At 30.7% G+C, this 19,203-nt stretch overlaps 1 protein-coding gene across 1 annotated transcript in view; it reads right to left on the reverse strand.

The window, feature by feature from the left end:
* LOC126774849 (G-protein coupled receptor dmsr-1-like) overlaps positions 1 to 11,350 on the reverse strand; it is a 56,680-nt gene extending 45,330 nt beyond the window's left edge. The window contains exon 1 of the mRNA XM_050496486.1: positions 11,229 to 11,350. The gene's annotated coding sequence lies outside the window, so the exon portion shown is untranslated. The remainder of the gene's footprint in view (positions 1 to 11,228) is intronic.
* Between the last annotated feature and the right edge of the window lie 7,853 nt (positions 11,351 to 19,203).

A 19,203-nucleotide genomic window follows, 5' to 3' on the forward strand; every position in this document is an offset into this window, starting at 1 on the left:
CTGTCTTCTCCTTACTTGTTGCTCTTAAATTGAACATTTCTCAATTAATCTCTATGTGTGTTCTAAATTACTGACAACTTTTATTTGAGCACGGAGCAAGCTTATTACGCGTTTATTAAACTTTAAATAATTATAACAGAATCTTAGGTTTTGCTATAATAAATAAAAAAAAAAAATCTTTTTAAGGAGGCTGGTGCGTAACTAGGCAATAGTTTTAATATCTGTAACGTTGCCGTAATTTAGGGTAACCATAACCAAATTAATAACCGTAAGATGTAACTATGAAAACAAACAAAATATCTTGTATTTTTATTACTTATGTCATGTTGAAAATATATAGTTGTGTCGTCACCGAGCCGGACCAAATATTTTTGATATAATTTTTGACATTTACGCGATGCTCATCGATCACAACCAGCCCCACCATGATTCTGGTGACTGACACTTACGTCCTTGTAGATACAATGTACATTCAACTATAGGTAAATTTAAAAAGATAAACGCGATAAAATCACCACCAAAATAATTACAGTAACCCAATGACTAATATTTTGTAATTCTGGATTCTGAACACGGGCAATGGTAAAGTTTTCCACTTTAAGATTGACATTGATTTATACTTATAAGCCCTTTAGAACAAACATACAGGGTTACAGGGTAATATGTCACGATCCTTTTAAAGGGTTATAGTTCAGGACAATAGCTATCAAATGACCCCCAAAATGCTTATGCAAAAGTGTATCGTTTTCGAGTTATTAATTTTTTTATATTTTTTTTATTTAAAGGATGTTTAAGATTCTAAAATTCAATAAAAAAAAAATCAACGTATTTTCCGTATTTTTTTTTTTGTATTTCTTGCTAGGGTACATCCTAGTTAATAATAACCAGTTATAAAACAAAAACAATCTTCAAGCATTTTTAAATTACAGATCCAAAACTGTACAACTTTTCGATTTTTAATTTTGATTCTTTAAGTTACTCGCAATTTTTTTGTAAAAATCACTATGGCTCTTATCGTGCGGATCATTTTAAAAACATCTGCGTTTCCTTAGCTATCCATCGGTACATAAAAAGTACAGTAACAATCATAAACTCAGGAGAAAATTAGATAACAAAGAGACCAGGTAGGAAATTCTAAGAAATGCTATTGTTAAGAAATTAAATCTGGATCAAAGACAAAAGGACCTCAATGCAAAGTAGTTAAAGATTATTTTTAATAGGGGTAAGTAATAGGTAAAAAAGGAGAGATAAACCAGAGCTACTGGTGGTAGGGCTTTGTGCAAGCTCGTCTGGGTAGGTACCACCCACTCATCAGATATTCTACCGCAAAACAGCAATACTTGATATTGTTGTGTTCCGGTTTGAAGGGTGAGTGAGCCAGTGTAATTACAGGCACAAGGGACATAAAATCTTAGTTCCCAAGGTTGGTGGCGCATTGGATATGTAAGCGATGGTTGACATTTCTTACAATGCTAATGTCTAAGAGCGTTGGTGACCACTTACCATCAGGTGGCCCATATGCTCGTCCGCCTTCCTATTCTATAAAGAGCTGTTTGTGGAATACTATTATCAATTCCTTTGAATTTACCGTCATTTTTTCTAATTTCCTTTTATCTCATTTCTTTTAGGAATAAGAGTAATAAAACCTTGTCGGGGTACATAATACTCACTGTACTTGCACTGCTCGTATAGTGTGGACGCGCTTTAGTGAATATTGATCTCTTAAATTTTTGAAAAAAACCGCTTCGTTTACTGGACTCTGTTTCTTACAACTTCGTGACTCGGCTAGCTAAGAGGAATTTGTGATTTGTGTTTATGATAACTTGGCGCGTAAAAAGGACTATTATGGCTGCAGAACAAAATTCTTCTCGTCGTCCGTACTCTAATGAGGAATACGCTGACATCTTATTTTGCTATGGATATTGTAACGGTGACGCCGCAGCTGCTCGTCGTGAGTATAATCGTCGATTTCCGGATCGCCGGACACCTGACAATAGTGTCTTTATTGGTGTGTATCGTCGAATTAGAGAAACTGGTCGCGTGCAAAGGAGACAATCTGATTCCGGACGCCCTCGTGTCCGTTCTCCAGATGAAGAAGATGTCCGTAAGACAGTGGCTAGACAGCAATTATCGTAATAGATGGTTTGGCAGAGGAGGACCAATCCCATGGCCAGCGAGAAGTCCAGATTTGACTCCGATGGACTATTATGTCTGGGGGCATATGAAAAGCCTGGTTTATGATGTTTCACCAGTACAAACAATTGAAGAACTCAAAACAAGAATAATGAATGCTGCAAATTCTATTCGACATAGCTTGAGTAGTGTTGTAGTAAAAAGTGAATTAAGAAAAAGAATGCGTATTTGTATACGAAATAGGGGATCTCATTTTGAACACGAATTATGAATAATAAACAGTGTAATTTCGAAAGTATGGAGTAACTAAAAAGATTAAGTATTTTGTTTTTGATTTAAATTCAAAATTGCAATGACAGCTCTGGTTTATCTCTCCTTTTTTACCTATTACCCCTATTAAAAATAATCTTTAACTACTTTGCATTGAGGTCCTTTTGTCTTTGATCCAGATTTAATTTCTTAACAATAGCATTTCTTAGAATTTCCTACCTGGTCTCTTTGTTATCTAATTTTCTCCTGAGTTTATGATTGTTACTGTACTTTTTATGTACCGATGGATAGCTAAGGAAACGCAGATGTTTTTAAAATGATCCGCACGATAAGAGCCATAGTGATTTTTACAAAAAAATTGCGAGTAACTTAAAGAATCAAAATTAAAAATCGAAAAGTTGTACAGTTTTGGATCTGTAATTTAAAAATGCTTGAAGATTGTTTTTGTTTTATAACTGGTTATTATTAACTAGGATGTACCCTAGCAAGAAATACAAAAAAAAATAGGGAAAATACGTTGATTTTTTTTTATTGAATTTTAGAATCTTAAACATCCTTTAAATAAAAAAAATATTAAAAAATTAATAACTCGAAAACGATACACTTTTGCATAAGCATTTTGGGGGTCATTTGATAGCTATTGTCCTGAACTATAACCCTTTAAAAGGATCGTGACATATTACACTGTAACCCTGTATATTGTGAAATACCACTTAAAATAACGCACACATGTATTTGTTACCACTAACACACACTAAACCTTTGGTAGATTAATTATTTACAAAATTAGCTGAATTATAGAAAACAGCTTAGTTTTATTTACGTAGTAGTTAATTAATAGGAATTACTTATTTTATTCAATTAACATATACAATTATGTACAAATTAATTCAAAAAAATTAATTAAAAAAAAAAAAGTCGAGATGGCCCAGTGGTAAGAACGCGTGAATCTTAACCGATGAACGTGGGTTCAAACCCGGGCGAGCACCTCTGAATTTACATGTGCTTAATTTCTGTTTATAATTCATCTCGTGCTTTTCGGTGAAGGAAAACATCGTGAGGAAACCTGCATGTGTCTAATTTCATCGAAATTCTGCCACATGTGTATTCTACCAACCCGCACTGGAGCAGCGTGGTGGAATAAGCTCCAAACCTTCTCCTCAAAAAAGGGAGAGGAGGCCTTAGCCCAGCAGTGGGACATTTACAGGCTGTTACTGTTACTGTTACTGTTACTGTTACTGTTACAAATTAATTTAAAAAAATACATTAAATGAAAAAGGACGTATTTTCTTCCGAGTATACTACTATTAAAATAACTTAATGGAAAAATTAAATAAATATTTATTGATTCGACCCGGGAATCGAACACAGAACCTCTGATGGAATGAAGCCTTATAAGATAGCCACTAAGATAAAGAGATTGCCTCTTTATATAAATAGGCAAATATTGAAAATACAAGACGCTTATAATATAATAATTAAATATTCTAATTATATAATTCTACATGAAATGTTTAACAAAATCTTGATTTGAAAATTCTGTAAGTAAAAATAATATCTTGTTTGACGGCACACGAGTATTTAGGTTACAAACGTTAATGGCATTTCGGTGATGCCTTGAATTTCGCCGTCAAAGCGTTATAGGCACGTTTATTACAAAAAAATCTACATAACAATATACATTTGCATTGTAATCAGTATTATACGTTATTATAAAAAAATTGCTTAATATAGAAACACGGCTGGCACGGCACTGTTGGTTTTTTTTTAATCAATTTTTAATAATTTTTTTAATTTTAATTATAAATGTATATATGAAATATACATTTATATTAGTAAGGATTAGTAAGGATTACTAAGCTGACTTTCTCATTGATCTTAGTAACGAAATCATAATTATGGTCGCAGATCGCTAGATTCTATTTTATTTCTCGAGACGGGCCTTTAAGAAAATAGTGGTACTTTTCGTCGAGAAATTATTAGTACTATATATTAAGAGTCTAAAAATTGGCAATATATTAAGTCTAAAAGTTTTTATTGATTTTAGGAATGGAGGCCATTTTCAGAGGAGACTAGCGAATTAGCGGACATATTTAGTATATAAGTATGTTTGGAATCACACGTGCACACTAAAATCCCAACCAGAAAGAGATCAGTCGTAAGACTTTACTGATGGCTTTACGTGGTTCTAGAACCACCGGATCGTAAACGTCCAACTCCCAGACTCGTGGTCTGCGGCGTTGTATATTAGTCAACTAGACCAACGATCAGCGCAGCAATATTTTAAGCGAATTAATACTTTTGTAAGAAGTATAAATTCGCTTAAAATTAAATTGACTTTCATATAGCACAATAGTTGGATCATAGATTGATAAGATAAACTGTATATTCGTTGCGAAGATATGAAATGATGTTTCATAGATCACATAAGAAAAATATCCAGAGATAAGATTTATTAGTGATGGTTGGCTGAGTACACGTAGGCTTGGCGTACCATATATTATAACATACTTATATATTCTTTGCTATCCGTCCCAGCTTCATACGGAAATAATAAGCATCTAGATAAAATGTTTATATCATTATTCATATAAACCAATAGGTTTAGGTGACGTGTATAGCTCCCAGTGAGTATGATTTTTATTCGACATCTTCAACAATAATCATAAATGCATTCATTCACTCCGTTCATTATTAAAAACTATATGAAAATCCGGTTGATAGCGTTCCGACAGATAGGCAGACAGACAAACCACAAGCACTTTCGTGACGTGAAGGAACACTGGTTTTTAGTTTTAGTTTAGTTTTAGTTTTATTTCGGTGGACTGTCAGTTCTAGGCGACGGCGAGTCCCACATACCACCCAACTTCATGTGGGGGTTATGCGTTTTTCCAGCGAGAAAAAAAAACAGATAGACTCAGCGCGGGTATTTTGATTTATAATATGTACTGATTCTCTATATACCCGTTCAAAGACTCGTGGCATTCGAGACTGTTTGTATGGCACACTGTATATGTTTCATTAAAGACTTATCTCCTTTCGACAGGGGGTAGAACTTCTCACGCAGCTTTTCTTTACCGGAACCACGAGATGAATTATAAAACAAATTGAACACATGAACCTTCACCGCTCAGCACGAGGTAAATTATTTTAAGTACAAAAAGCTTGAATCTATTTCAAGTTTAACAAATTTTTAAGGCAATCGACATGGTCCTAATAAGGCTATTTTCTCCGTCAATAAAATGATAATAATGGCCTTTAATATCTTAGGTGATTAATTAACCTGTCATACAACGCCCATTAATGGATTACCTATTTTCACTAAGTGGACAATAGGCGTCTAGAATAAAAGTAATATATCTATAACAAGCATTATAAATCTTATATGTACATTTAGTAATTTTCGCCTTATTTAAAGTATTTAAAAGTTACTTAATGACTCAACTCGAAACTCAATGCAGGACACGATTGTGATTGTACCAGAAATTGACATGCGCCACTGACTACAATAATTATAGCTTTTAATAAAATTATTTATCACGCTTTAAAATATCACCAGCGAGTTACGAACTGGGTTTCAAAGAAGTACTGTTCAGGTAATAGTGGTCGCCATTTAATATCGATGGATTTCGACGTTGTTCAGAATACAACAATTATACATACTTGATTGCGAATTATTTCTGTAAGCTCGAATTATGCACAGTATTCATTCGTCAATATGTGCTTTAATTTTACTTAACATACATACATATGCAGAATCAACAAGCTCAAGAGCTACAAACATTATTACGAGGAATGAAGATAAACGTGAAGCTGGAGACTTGGAAAAGTCAAATATTTTTACATTTGAGTTTATCATTATTTATCATTTGCTCAATTTGTGAATTCTCTATGACATGACATTAAATGATTTTATTCTTAATTTAAAATTTAAATGAAATATATTTAATAGTAGCAATATTATAAAGTCCGTCTTCTTATATACGTGGTTTTATAACAATAAGTATTTTTCAAGTTATTTATTTCTAATTTGGCGACTTTATTGTTTTAAGTAATTAAAGAAACTAAAATAATATATAGCTCGAGTCACTTGAGTGTAACCGCAGCATATTTAATCGAACTTGTTATATAAATTACAGGTTCCAAACGATTTGACAATGTTTTCGTTTCATTAATAGATAATTCATCCCCTGAAGGATCGCCATACTTGAAACAAATTACTTGGAATTTATTGTCACTATTACATTCTCTAATCTCTTTAAAAGCAGCGACGTACCGACGAATTGCTCCGTCTATATTGACATAGTTTACTTCATTAAATAAAACATAATATGTAAGAAATACTTATGTAAGTTTACGAATTCATGTAATACTAAAAATAAAAAATATATAACTAGCTTATTGACGTTGCATTAAATTTTGCACTTAAAGGCTTTCAACCTTGGTACAACTTGAAAGCATATTAACTATAAAGCATTCATTGTAATAAGTCTCTCATACCTCCATTCCTCATTACCGCTCACTATACAATAAAGCTTTGACTTAAGTTCTAGCTTATCTTAAAGTTTGGAAGTTGATCGCATTTACTATTTAATTGTCGACTTCTCAAGAATATCTGGTTCAACATCAAACACTATATAAGACTTGGACTATATACATATTCAAATGAAAGCTTTTGCTATCAGAGACAAGACTATGTGCTGGAACTGTGCTGGAATGTGGTAAATTCCACTGTTCCGAGTCGCAATGATAATTATCATTCCCCGTGACAATATACCTAAACGAACAGGCCTAAAATATTTAATTACATTAATACATTTTTATACCGAGAAGTTGCTATAGATGATAAAGTTTTATTATATAAAAACTCATTGCTTCGCCACCGTGGAATTCAATTTGTGACGAAAATCCTTCAAAATCTGACATTTAAACGTATTACGCCTATTCCTATTTTATACGTATAAAATATTTAAATTGAAGGTTAAGTTATCACTAGGTATCTCCGAGATATGGATAATTTTGATAGCGGCACGTAATATGTATCTAGCTATTTATTTTTTAACAAGCTGCATCGAGCGTCAGAGAGTACATCTCTGACGCTCCCCTGGGACTTCTTTCATTTCACGCCATGAAATTCTACAAATAGGCCTGTGCAATTTTACAAGTTAATATTAGATTAATTGGATACGTTCTATACATTAAAGAGATACTATGATGTTTAACCATAATGTATACTATGTATGTATAGTTTTATTATATAACAATTATTCACATTAAAGTCTTTAAGACTTTACATAATTAATTTATTATATTTGGATTCAGGATAACTGTATTACAAATCTTATCCGCATTTAATGGTTGTAACAATTTCTTTGAATCCTGACAGGAGAAAGTTAACCGGTTATACTATAAGAAGTTATCAAAACGATGGGATGTTGTTATTGTATTATTTATTTATTTTAAATTTTGTCTTATATTCTGATAATGACTTTGAAAACTGTAATGAGATATATTTCTTTTAAAATTTTATTATAGTTAAATAAAGTTACTTATTTATGTATTATCAGCAAAAAAAAAGTATGTTGAAAATGAACATAAATGATGTTTAAATATGTTCTTTGATAACTAAACTACTATATTATTATAATCAATATAATTATTTGATTAAAACAACCTGTTCATACTAAATTAAAAAGTTCAAACTATTTTATAATAAGAATAATAAATATAGGAATATGAATATTGTATTAACTAGATGGAAGAGCTTTGTGCAAGTGCGTCTGGAAAAGTACCGCCCACTTATAGATACAACTTATAGATATTCTGCTGCTAAACAGTAATATAATATTTTTGCGTTCGGGTTTAAAGGGTGAATGAGCCAGTGGAAGTAAGGAATTGTTAATATTTCTTACATTGCCCATGTCTATGGGTGGTAATGTTGTTGACGGTGGTATCCATAGTCAGAGCATTATTTCATCTTTTTAAAAAGTATTTTCTGATAAAAAGTTTTAATTTTATTAAAAATATATATAATAATACAAATGGCAATTGAATATGTCTTAGCTTTATAGATTAAATTAAATGTTCTAAACATTTATTTTTTTATTTAGGAACAATAAACAACTGTAAAAAAAAGTAACAAAATTTATCAAAAAATTCAATATTCGAAACAGTTCAGTATTATAATTGAATGCAAAAAAGTATAATATACTTGAAAATTTTACATTGACCACGAATAGATACAGCATAGGGAACAAAGACAAAGTGCTGTAACACTTTGACGTTTTCTTACATATCGTTTGAATGAGATCACAAATCCGGATGATTTGACACAACCGTTTTACTTGTTTCGAAATTCAATTAGCACTATCAGATGACAGCGTCACTGCCATCGGATTTGACAGAAAAGCTTTATAGCACGAATCATTTACAATAGAAATTTGAGTGTAATTGTTACTGTCGTGTAGGTCTTAATGCGTCTTTTTTATATGATTTTTATTTCATTTTATACCCTTATCAAAGTAATGTAAACGTTCTTTCATTAGTGCGAAGTTTTCTTATGTTTAAGAGTGATAAATCATGTAGGTACCAAACTCTACGTTTCAAAACTTTTATTTTTAAGTTCGTAATACACTAATTCGCAAGCTCAAGGCTCGCCGCATTTCGCCTTTTTAGCGAACTTTATAATAAAATGAAGACTGCCAATTCGGCTGTTTTATATTTAAATAGTACCGTCCGTGGCTACGCCTGCATGTTGGAGGAGGGGCAGGTGCTTGGTAGATTTAGTCAGGTGTACCTGACTTAACAGAAAATCTAAAGATAGCTTACAAGCTATCTTTATTCAAATTTCATTCAAATCTCTTTAGTATTTTTTGCATCAAAGAGTAACAAAAATCCAAACATACTCACAAACATTCGCGTTTATAATATTAGTAGGATAACAAACATTATCAAAAACAAATATCTACAACTCTTGAACGGCAGTTAAGGAAAGCATCGTGGGGAAACCTCCACGTGTCGGATAAAAAACCAAACACATGTATTTCTATCAACTCTCATCTAAGCGAATATGCAATTCATATTTTTATATTACTTATTATATTGTTTAATATGCATATACTATATGAGAAATATCGATCGAAATTCTTTTGTAAGATATAACAGTGTCAATAATAATTGTCGTCTGGAATTCTGATGTTAAGGTTGTCGTTTGTAATCGCTATCTAAAAGTTGATATTAGGTAATATCTAACATATTTTTTTCAATAAGATGTGATAAAAGTTGAAAACCTATTTATGAAAAGGTTATAACTATCTAAAAATCGTATTTATTCTTAAAAATGTTATAATCTTTCAGCAAATCATCGCGCATATCTTTTCACAAAACGCTAGTGAAAATTCATTCGATCCGTTCTAAGCCAGATATGTGACACTGAAAGTGTGGGAAACATACCAGCGGTGCATTTTCTAGGATGCCAAGAACTAGGAAAGATAATTAGAAATAGCGTTCCAAATTTAAAAAACGAATCGCATTTTTATAATAATGTTTCAATGCTCTTACGTAAATTTATGTAAAAGTCAATACAGTCAGTTTCTTACTAAGTATTTCGGGATATAGATACTTTTGTTATATATTCCAAAAAGGCAATTTGTTTCCGAATAAACATATTTGCAATAGAAGCCTCTATTACGTCAGTAATTTAAATGTGGACTAAACAAACAACAAAATGACGGACGGCATAAATAAATAACCCTGTTTTTATAATTTTTAATGAGAAAATTTTAAAACGCCTCAATTTATTGAAAAACAACGTTAATATTTGTTTGTCAAAAATATTATTATCACAAACGAAAAGCAAAAATCATTTGAAAATAGTTCTATAGAATGTTATACGAATTAAAAAAAACCATTTCTTTATTATTTTATTTGGCCAGTGATAATTAATTATGTTTCTACACAATAATAATATTGGATTCAATGACGTCACTTTTATTTTTTGTACAGTTCTGTTTCGAAATATTAGTGTTACATTAATTACAAAATGGCGTGGTTTATATAATATTGTCTTGTAAAATACATTAGGAAATTAAATAATACATAATGTATTATTAAATTTATATAATCAAGTCGAATTACCTTCGAAATAATAAATACACCAGTAGCAGTAATAAATTTCATTATTTGTTAATTGTAATATCTTTAATATAATAACTTATGAAATATTTTAAATTTAATTAAAACAAAATATCGTATATTGCTAAATCGATGATAATCGTTCAGTTCTCCTTTTTTTGTTATCTCTTAGCGGGAAAAATATTTTTTAACTTTATTACCAAACAATACCAATGACGGTCTGAAACCGATTATATTTTTATTAAATCAAATACAATATAGAAATATGTAATTATTAAATATATTAAGTGAAGTACATAAATAATTATTTCTAACACAAATAATATTCAGCTAACTTAATTATTTTATTTTATTACGCTTTTCAAAAATATTATCTTTTTCGTAATTATGAAAAATGAATCTAAATGATAATCTAAACAATTAATTGCGTAACAAGTATAAAAACTAAAATCATATTAATGAATAAATTCGTTAATCAAACAATGATAAAATATCGGTTGAAATATTTTGAATAAAAAAACATTATTTCAAGATTGTTAAATACTAAAAAACATAAAATATAAATTTAAGACCATAAAATATAATTAAAATCAAATATAATTTTCACAAAATAAAAATAAGAGAGTAGTTTTATATTACATTTAAAAGCTCACAATTTATCCAATACAAAAAAAAAATGAAAACATACTTACATGATTGATCGTCATTTACACATTTTTAATTAACACTATTCAAAATATCCATGATTTGAAATGAGAAAGAGAGAACAACATATAAGAAGATCCATCAGCCCTTCACACCGGGCGCCCGTCCGCGAACAACTGAGAAGTTATTCATGCCGGTATCATATTGGACTAGACTGATTTCGTGCATAATATTTAACGTTGTAATGTTAAACAGATCGACTCACGCAAACGCTAATTAATCTTTGACGTTGAAAGTGTACTGGCGTTTTTTTAAGTCATCCGTTATTTAGTTCAATACACCGCATTGTCATAAAATATTTGAAGGATATATCATATTTAAATTAGATATTTATTTAAATTAATAATACATTATAAATATTATTATTATTTTATCATAAACGTTTAATATTAAAAATTGTAATTAAATACATTATGAAAACTATTTAAATATAATTTAATTTAAATCATTGATTATTAAGTTATTTTATATTGTTATAACAAATTGAATAGTATTTCAATTTAAACATTAAATAAATCGAATCGATCGATTGCTTATAATTCTATTTCATTCTTATTTATTTATTTTTACTGGAGGTAGAGCTTTTTGCAAGCTCGTCTGGGTAGGTACCATCCACTCATCAGATATTCTACCTCAAAATAGCAGTACTTGGTTTTGTTGTATTCTGGTTTGAAGGGTGAGTGAGCCAGTGTAATTACAGGCACAAGGGACATAACATCTTAGTTCCCAAGGTTGGTGGCGCATTGGTGATGTAAACGATAGTTAACATTTCTTACAATGCCAATGTCTATGGGGGTTGGTGACCACTTACCATCTGGTAGCCGCCTTCCTATTCTATAAAATAAAAAATTATATCTCATTTCTATAATTTTTCTATCTGAGACGACTGGCTGTGTATTTTTTGTATTGTACATTTTTTACAAAGTGTTCTGAAGGATATGGTTGGTATAATTATTCTTTAAACTAAAATATGGTAATTATACAAAAAAATTTTTTAATTACATATTTATTTGTGTAATAAAATAATTTATATGAAGATTCCATTAAGTCAGAAGTTTTGAGCTACGTTCATCCACCAATCCGCAGTAGAACACTGGATAAGTCTGGCCTATTAATTAATCATTTATGTTAAGCTATTACTTATTTACTTAATTTATTACAAAATTTATCACAAATCTGCAAAACTAACCTTACTTAACCTTCTCAAAATTGTATTAATTGATCAAAGAAAATATGAATTATGTATATTTTTATAATTCGTTACTTTTTTGAACTATTATTAACTAGCGCTTGGCCCGCGGCTTCGTTCGCGCCGTAATCGGAAATACAGTTAAACGGGATAAAAAGGCCAAAACATGTTAATTTTAGCTGTAATAAAACGTGAAGAAATAACTAATATCACAACATTATTATTAAAGGCCGGCAACGCACCTGCATGCCTTCACGTGTTGCAGATGTCCATGGGCGGTGGTAGTCATTTTCCATCAGATGAGCTTCCTACTCGTTGCCCCCTCTTACATAACACACACACACAACCTTTCGTATTCATTATATTAGTGAGATTCATTCTTATTTTTCTAAAAATTAAAAAAAAATATATACTTAATTTTTCTTATATACTTATATATTAATTTCCATTCGCTATTCTACGATATCTTTAACATGAATTACTCGTAAACATGCATACATAAATTGCCCATGGGTAAATCAGCAGCAAGTAATAGAAAAAAAATACAACCCTTCTAATCTAATTAACATATAAATAACGTAAAACTAAACAATTTAATGCAAACTTTATTAAACCCTACAACTAATGGATAGGTAACCTTAAAAGTAAAAAGTAATAATGTATAAAATTTAAAACAGAAATATTAACTTAAGATTAACTACCTCATAGACTTAGTATTTATCATATTCATTTTTAATGTCTTATGTCCAAGTCTGTCTGTCTGTCTGTCTATCTTATGTCTAAGTTCCTTGTGATGTTTTTCTTTTTGTGTAATATGTTTTTTTTTCTCAAGAATAATAAGGGCTTTTTAGTTTTAGCTTTTTTGTTCTTATAATTTCATTTATTTATTTTCGTGTGCGCGCATTTGTTTATGTTTACCCAATAGTCAGGGGCCATCTGAAAATCAGTGCTGTGCATTAGCACAGCTTATACTGAGATGAACCCCTTGCTACCTACACTGTATTCTTTAAATTTAATTATTTTTCTTCTGTATAATCTATGTAATGTATGTGTGTAGCAGAATAAATGGTTTAAATGGTTTAAATTAATAGACGAAATTACAATCGAGGCAATAATTATATTTAAATTATTGAAATTAATGAAAAACATTAAAACATTCAAACGAAAAGTCGACATAACAACGACAGAATGATATTATGTACGGCAGAAGGTCACTCCACTCCGAAAAATCTGAAGACCGTGATTCAGAAATTCACATATTTAGCACAATGCAACTACGGGCTAATGGCCGCAGAATATATTATAACGACCAGAATACGTACGTTTTTATAGCTTTTGATAGACAACCGATTTGTTGAAATAAAGACTAAACGAAAACTTCTTATAATTTTATTCAGTTATTTCAATTTGCAATTTTCAGCCGTTTCAAAGACTAGCCCAGATATACAGACAAAAATTCTAAAAATTATCGTTTTTTTGTTTTGGTAGCTCACAATTAATAGCCATAATAACTTTAAAAGAGGCAGTTATTTTGAAATCAACAGATACTTCAATTTTTATTTGTATAGATATAGGCTAATTTTATTTAAGTACTAGTATTTCTTTATTTATACTTGGAAGACGTCTCGTAAAAAAATAATAGTTGAATTTGATGCCGTAAAATAACGTAACTTAAAAATTCAGTGATCAACATATTCGACCCAATTTGTCAATTTGTAGTCCGGCAGATGGGATTCATCAATGTTTATAGTTATTAAAAAAAATAAGGAAATAAAGACACAGTAACAGCCTGTTAATGTCCCACTGCTGGGCTAAGGCCTCCTCTCCCTTTTTGAGGAGAAGGTTTAGAGCTTATTCCACCACGATGCTCCAATGCGGGTTGGTGGAATACACATGTGGCAGAATTTCAGTGAAATTAGACACATGCAGGTTTCCTCACGATGTTTTCCTTCACCGTAAAGCACGAGATAAATTACAAATTAAGCACATGAAAATTCAGTAGTGCTTGCCCGGGTTTGAACCCACGATCATCGGTTGAGATTCACGCGTTCTAACCACTGGGCCACAGATAATAAAGACACAGTTTTGATTATATAATAATAATATATGGTAACGGAGCGTAAAATAAGAGCGCCACGCACACAAAAGGGGTCATGATGGCACGTCTTACGAGTCGATATTACCCTCTAGGCGCGACAATATGTGTTTCACATCAATAAAAATCGATTTCGGCTACGATGGCCACACTCAACGGAGATTAGACAACTGCGCAAGAGATATTATCCACGATTATTATTTGTGTTAACACTTGTAGACACTCCATTCCTTCACTCTGAGTTTCTGATCGTATGACAAACTGATAGCGTATTCCGGTTATGCTATGTACATGTTTCGAAGCTTAGGCGCACGGGACGCTGGAGAATATAAGCTGTGTTAAAATTTCTTGAAGTCGAGATGGCCCAGTGGTAAGAACACGTGAATCTTAACCGATGAACGTGGGTTCAAACCCGGGCGAGCACCTCTGAATTTTCATGTGCTTAATTTCTGTTTATAATTCATCTCGTGCTTTTCGGTGAAGGAAAACATCGTGAGGAAACCTGCATGTGTCTAATTTCATCGAAATTCTGCCACATGTGTATTCCACCAACCCGCATTGGAGCAGCGTGGTGGAATAAGCTCCAAACCTTCTCCTCAAATAGGGAGAGGAGGCCTTAGCCCAGCAGTGGGACATTTACAGGCTGTTACTATTATACTATAAAATTTCTTGATAGATTAAATAAGTATATAATTAATAATAATAAAGTTTTAGTAGCCCGATAGCTTAACCACAGATCTCGGGATAGGATTCAGCAGGCAAGAAAATACTGACTTAAGTTGCTAAAACTTAGCTATTAACCTAGTCATTAGTTATCTACTCAAGTTTAGATAACTGTTGGGTGTTACCTTAATACAAAGGTATTAAAGAATACAAACTCGTTGGTATTTCTTTACAAACTTTCCAATTTACGCTAAGCTGTCTGTTTCTAATGTATTGCTTGTCTTTGTAAAGTCCTTCAAGTGCTATAAAATATTTATAATCCTACTCAATTGAATACGTTTTGAGACTTTCCATTCCAGAATAAAACAATGAGATATTCAATGATTACAAAAATTTAATAACTAAATGTTCTAAGTGAAATCCTTACTATTTAACTGAAATAATAAAAATATTATGACATAAAAAAAGAAAATTAAACATCCAATTTGATAGTAATATTAATTTAAATATTAAGTTTGGAAGATATTACAAATATGTTATTTTCCATTTCATATTTAGTGACCCACGACACTTATCAGACATTAAAACTATTTTAACGGATATTTAGAATTCCTGAAACTTATAAAGTATATAAAAGTTAAGAAAATGTTTCATAAAAATAACCTTTATTTGAAATTTTTGTTTTTTATTGAATTTGAATTGAAATAAAATTATGTACATTTCATTTATCATTTATTTGTTTACATGTTCAATGAACTGAAGTGGCATTGGGCTGGTCACAACTCGCAGGACCGAGAGCCATTGGAATAAGCGAATCGTAGGACACGTTCCAGCCAGGAGAGCCAATGACCTGGAGAAGGTGGTGACACCTGACTGAATGCGGAAGGCAAAGAAAATGATTTTTAATATATAATACATTTTTATTGCATTTTATCCAAATCCTTTTTTCAAGATACAAACATTTGTTTGAAATATTTTTTAAGAAATAAATTGTTGAAAAATATTTTTTTTCAACAAAAAATTTCGAACAAACTTTAATTAAACTGTATCTGTATCATCGGTTTTTCATCTGGTGCAATTTATTTAGAAAGAAATAAATGAACCAATAGCTGTACGAATGTACGTAGCCATTTGATGTTTCGCCAACTTTTGTGATGCTTTGGGAAGTTGCTCAACTTAAGGTTAACAAAACGCCCTGTTAACTTTGCCAATTAATAAATTTATATCTTATATTAAAAAGAAAAGATAAATAAATAAGGCTTAGTACACAATACTATTATTTTATGTAATTAATAAAAAGTCTGAAGTTAGTATTCGTTGATTTTTATACAGAATATTATATATAGTATTTATTAAATGTATTTTTATTTTAGTACAAAATTTAATATTAGTGAAAGCGTAACTACTGAATTACTTAAAGGTATTAAGTATCATATCGTTTTACATTTAATTCAATCATGTAACATGATGTTTCAAAAGCTCTCGTAAGAGCTTACTTGATTACGCAGTATTTTATACTATATATTGATCTTAATTTTGAATTACTTATTTGCAAAATTTGTCGTGGAACTTGTTCGTCTTTTAATTTATTGTTCACTGATCTATGAATATAACAACTCTCTAGACCAGTAAGTAAAATATATAACGATTAGTTACTACGTATTTCGGGTTTGTAAATCATATTTAAATAAAAAAATATAATAAATCCATATTTATAAAATAAATCCATATTTCATAAAATAAATCCATATTTTTCATATAATGTACCTCTTGAACAAAATTGGCGTAGCTTTCCAGTGAGCGATAAGTACCCATTTAAGAAAGGTCCTTTTATACTTGCGAATATCGGTCGATGGTACTCGATCGATACAGCGAGCAATTTCACCAAAAGGACTGTTTAGCTATATCAACATATATTTATAATAAAATAAAAACATTTTTATATTTCTATAACGATAAATTATAGTAAATAATTTTAGGGTTTTACATATATAAAATTGCCCAAAGAGTGATTAGTAATACAATTATATGTAAGTCTTCTTCTTTTGAATGTCAAATCAGTGATGATAGAAATTTAAGTAAGCACAATATCTTTATCATACTTATATCGTTGTTAAAAATTTAAGTACGTAAATATTTTCTACTACTTATCACCCGTCTTTATCTTAAAAATAACTACCTGCTGTTCATTTGTCTTATTACGTCATAATATTTATTTGTCATTTTATGTTGAAAATCTCGTAAAACGCTTGGTATGCTGAAAATAATGACATATCGAATCGGGTCGATTAGATGAAGTTGATGACTAATATACTAATCTACTTGTGCATTGTGTGTGCGTAACTTATGCCTAATCGCAAAAATGAGTATGAGCATATTATTCAAGAGAAATTACATGCCGCCGCTGCCTTTTATATGCATATATGTGGATAAAACACGGTATAACTTATTTTCATTCAAACTTTAACCGAACATTGTTGCTTGACGTTACGTTGTGTTTGTATGTAATTTAACCTAATCCCAGCTTGCGGTCTCGACGGAGGAAGTAATCTGAAATCACTTAAATCTTCTGACACGTAGTTTCAAAATAACTCGAAATTACACTCGTTAAGGAGAACGACGAACTTGAGTTTTAAAGTATGATAGTGCACAATAAACTTGTATACACTATAATCATATGTCCTTTTTGCTTTTAATTGACATTGGGTCTCTCTTCAAATCAAAACACAAAAGTGCTAGTAGATGGGACGTAGTCCTGACGGGCTTGCACTTATTCCTACCACCTAATAAAATAACATAAATGTATCTATTTTTTGAACTTCTCATTAAGTACAGTACATAAAATACCAAACTATAAACTGATATGAAGATACAACAAAGGCACGGACAACACATCTGTGGAGTTTACAAGACTCATACGCTTTTGTTATGACTTTGAAGAAATTATTATAAAGCAAGCTTGAACCTCAACGAAGGAATACTTTGTTTTAGTTAATAATACGCAGGCGAAACCTGAAGTGAAAACTAGTAAAAATATAATGTAACTTAATCGAGAAATGACATACAATGCCATATCACTGTCACACAGACGTGGTCATAGAATATTATACCAAATTATGCATTAAATTAACGCATGGAAAATCAAGCCTTCATAATCAAAACGCCTCAGCGTTAATAATGCCATGATTACTTGGACCAAATAATTGAGTCATATACAATGTTCTGAACGTCGAAAATTGCGGATATTATATGTAACTGTGTGTATGGAGTATTTATCTTATATTAGTGTTCGCCCAGTGATTGGAATTCGACCATATTAAAACTTTTATTAACCGTTATTTAAAGTTTAAGAAAAAATATACAACAAATAAATAATTGATAAAAAACTTTTTTTATTATATTATGTAGGCAGACTGTCAAGCCAACTGATGTTAAGTGGTTATCACCGTCCATACTGTATCGGCATTTATATTGGCATTGTAAGAAATGTTAACCATCGCTTACATCGCCTAAGATGTTATGTCCCTCTTGCCTGTAATTACACTGGCTCACTCACCCTTGAAACCGGAACATAACAATACCAAGTATTGCTGTTTTGCGGTAACATATCTGATGAATGGGTGGTACCTATTCAGACGAGCTTGCACAAAGCCCTTCCACCAGTATAAGTATAGTAAGTATGTTAGTTTATTTTATTTATTTACTTTATATAAAGATAATACATAAAGAAAGTTATTAATTATTAATTAGTTTAACTGTACTTACTTTTTATAAAAAAAGCTTAAAACGTCCTATGGACATTAACATCATACTAAAAAAACAGTTACATTTAGGTACAGACAGTTACATTTAGTACTGTCTAAGCAATTGTTCATACTCGTACATATTTGTAAATTATAGTAGAATTACTTTTCTGTATATTTACCTCGTAGTAATAAATGTTCAGGTTATTTTTGCTCCAAGTATATTATATTTTGTCATAATATTGAAATATCGAAATGAAGTATAAAATGTT

The sequence above is a fragment of the Nymphalis io genome, chromosome 17 (assembly GCF_905147045.1).
Source record: "Nymphalis io chromosome 17, ilAglIoxx1.1, whole genome shotgun sequence".
Taxonomy (NCBI): Eukaryota; Metazoa; Arthropoda; class Insecta; order Lepidoptera; family Nymphalidae; genus Nymphalis; species Nymphalis io.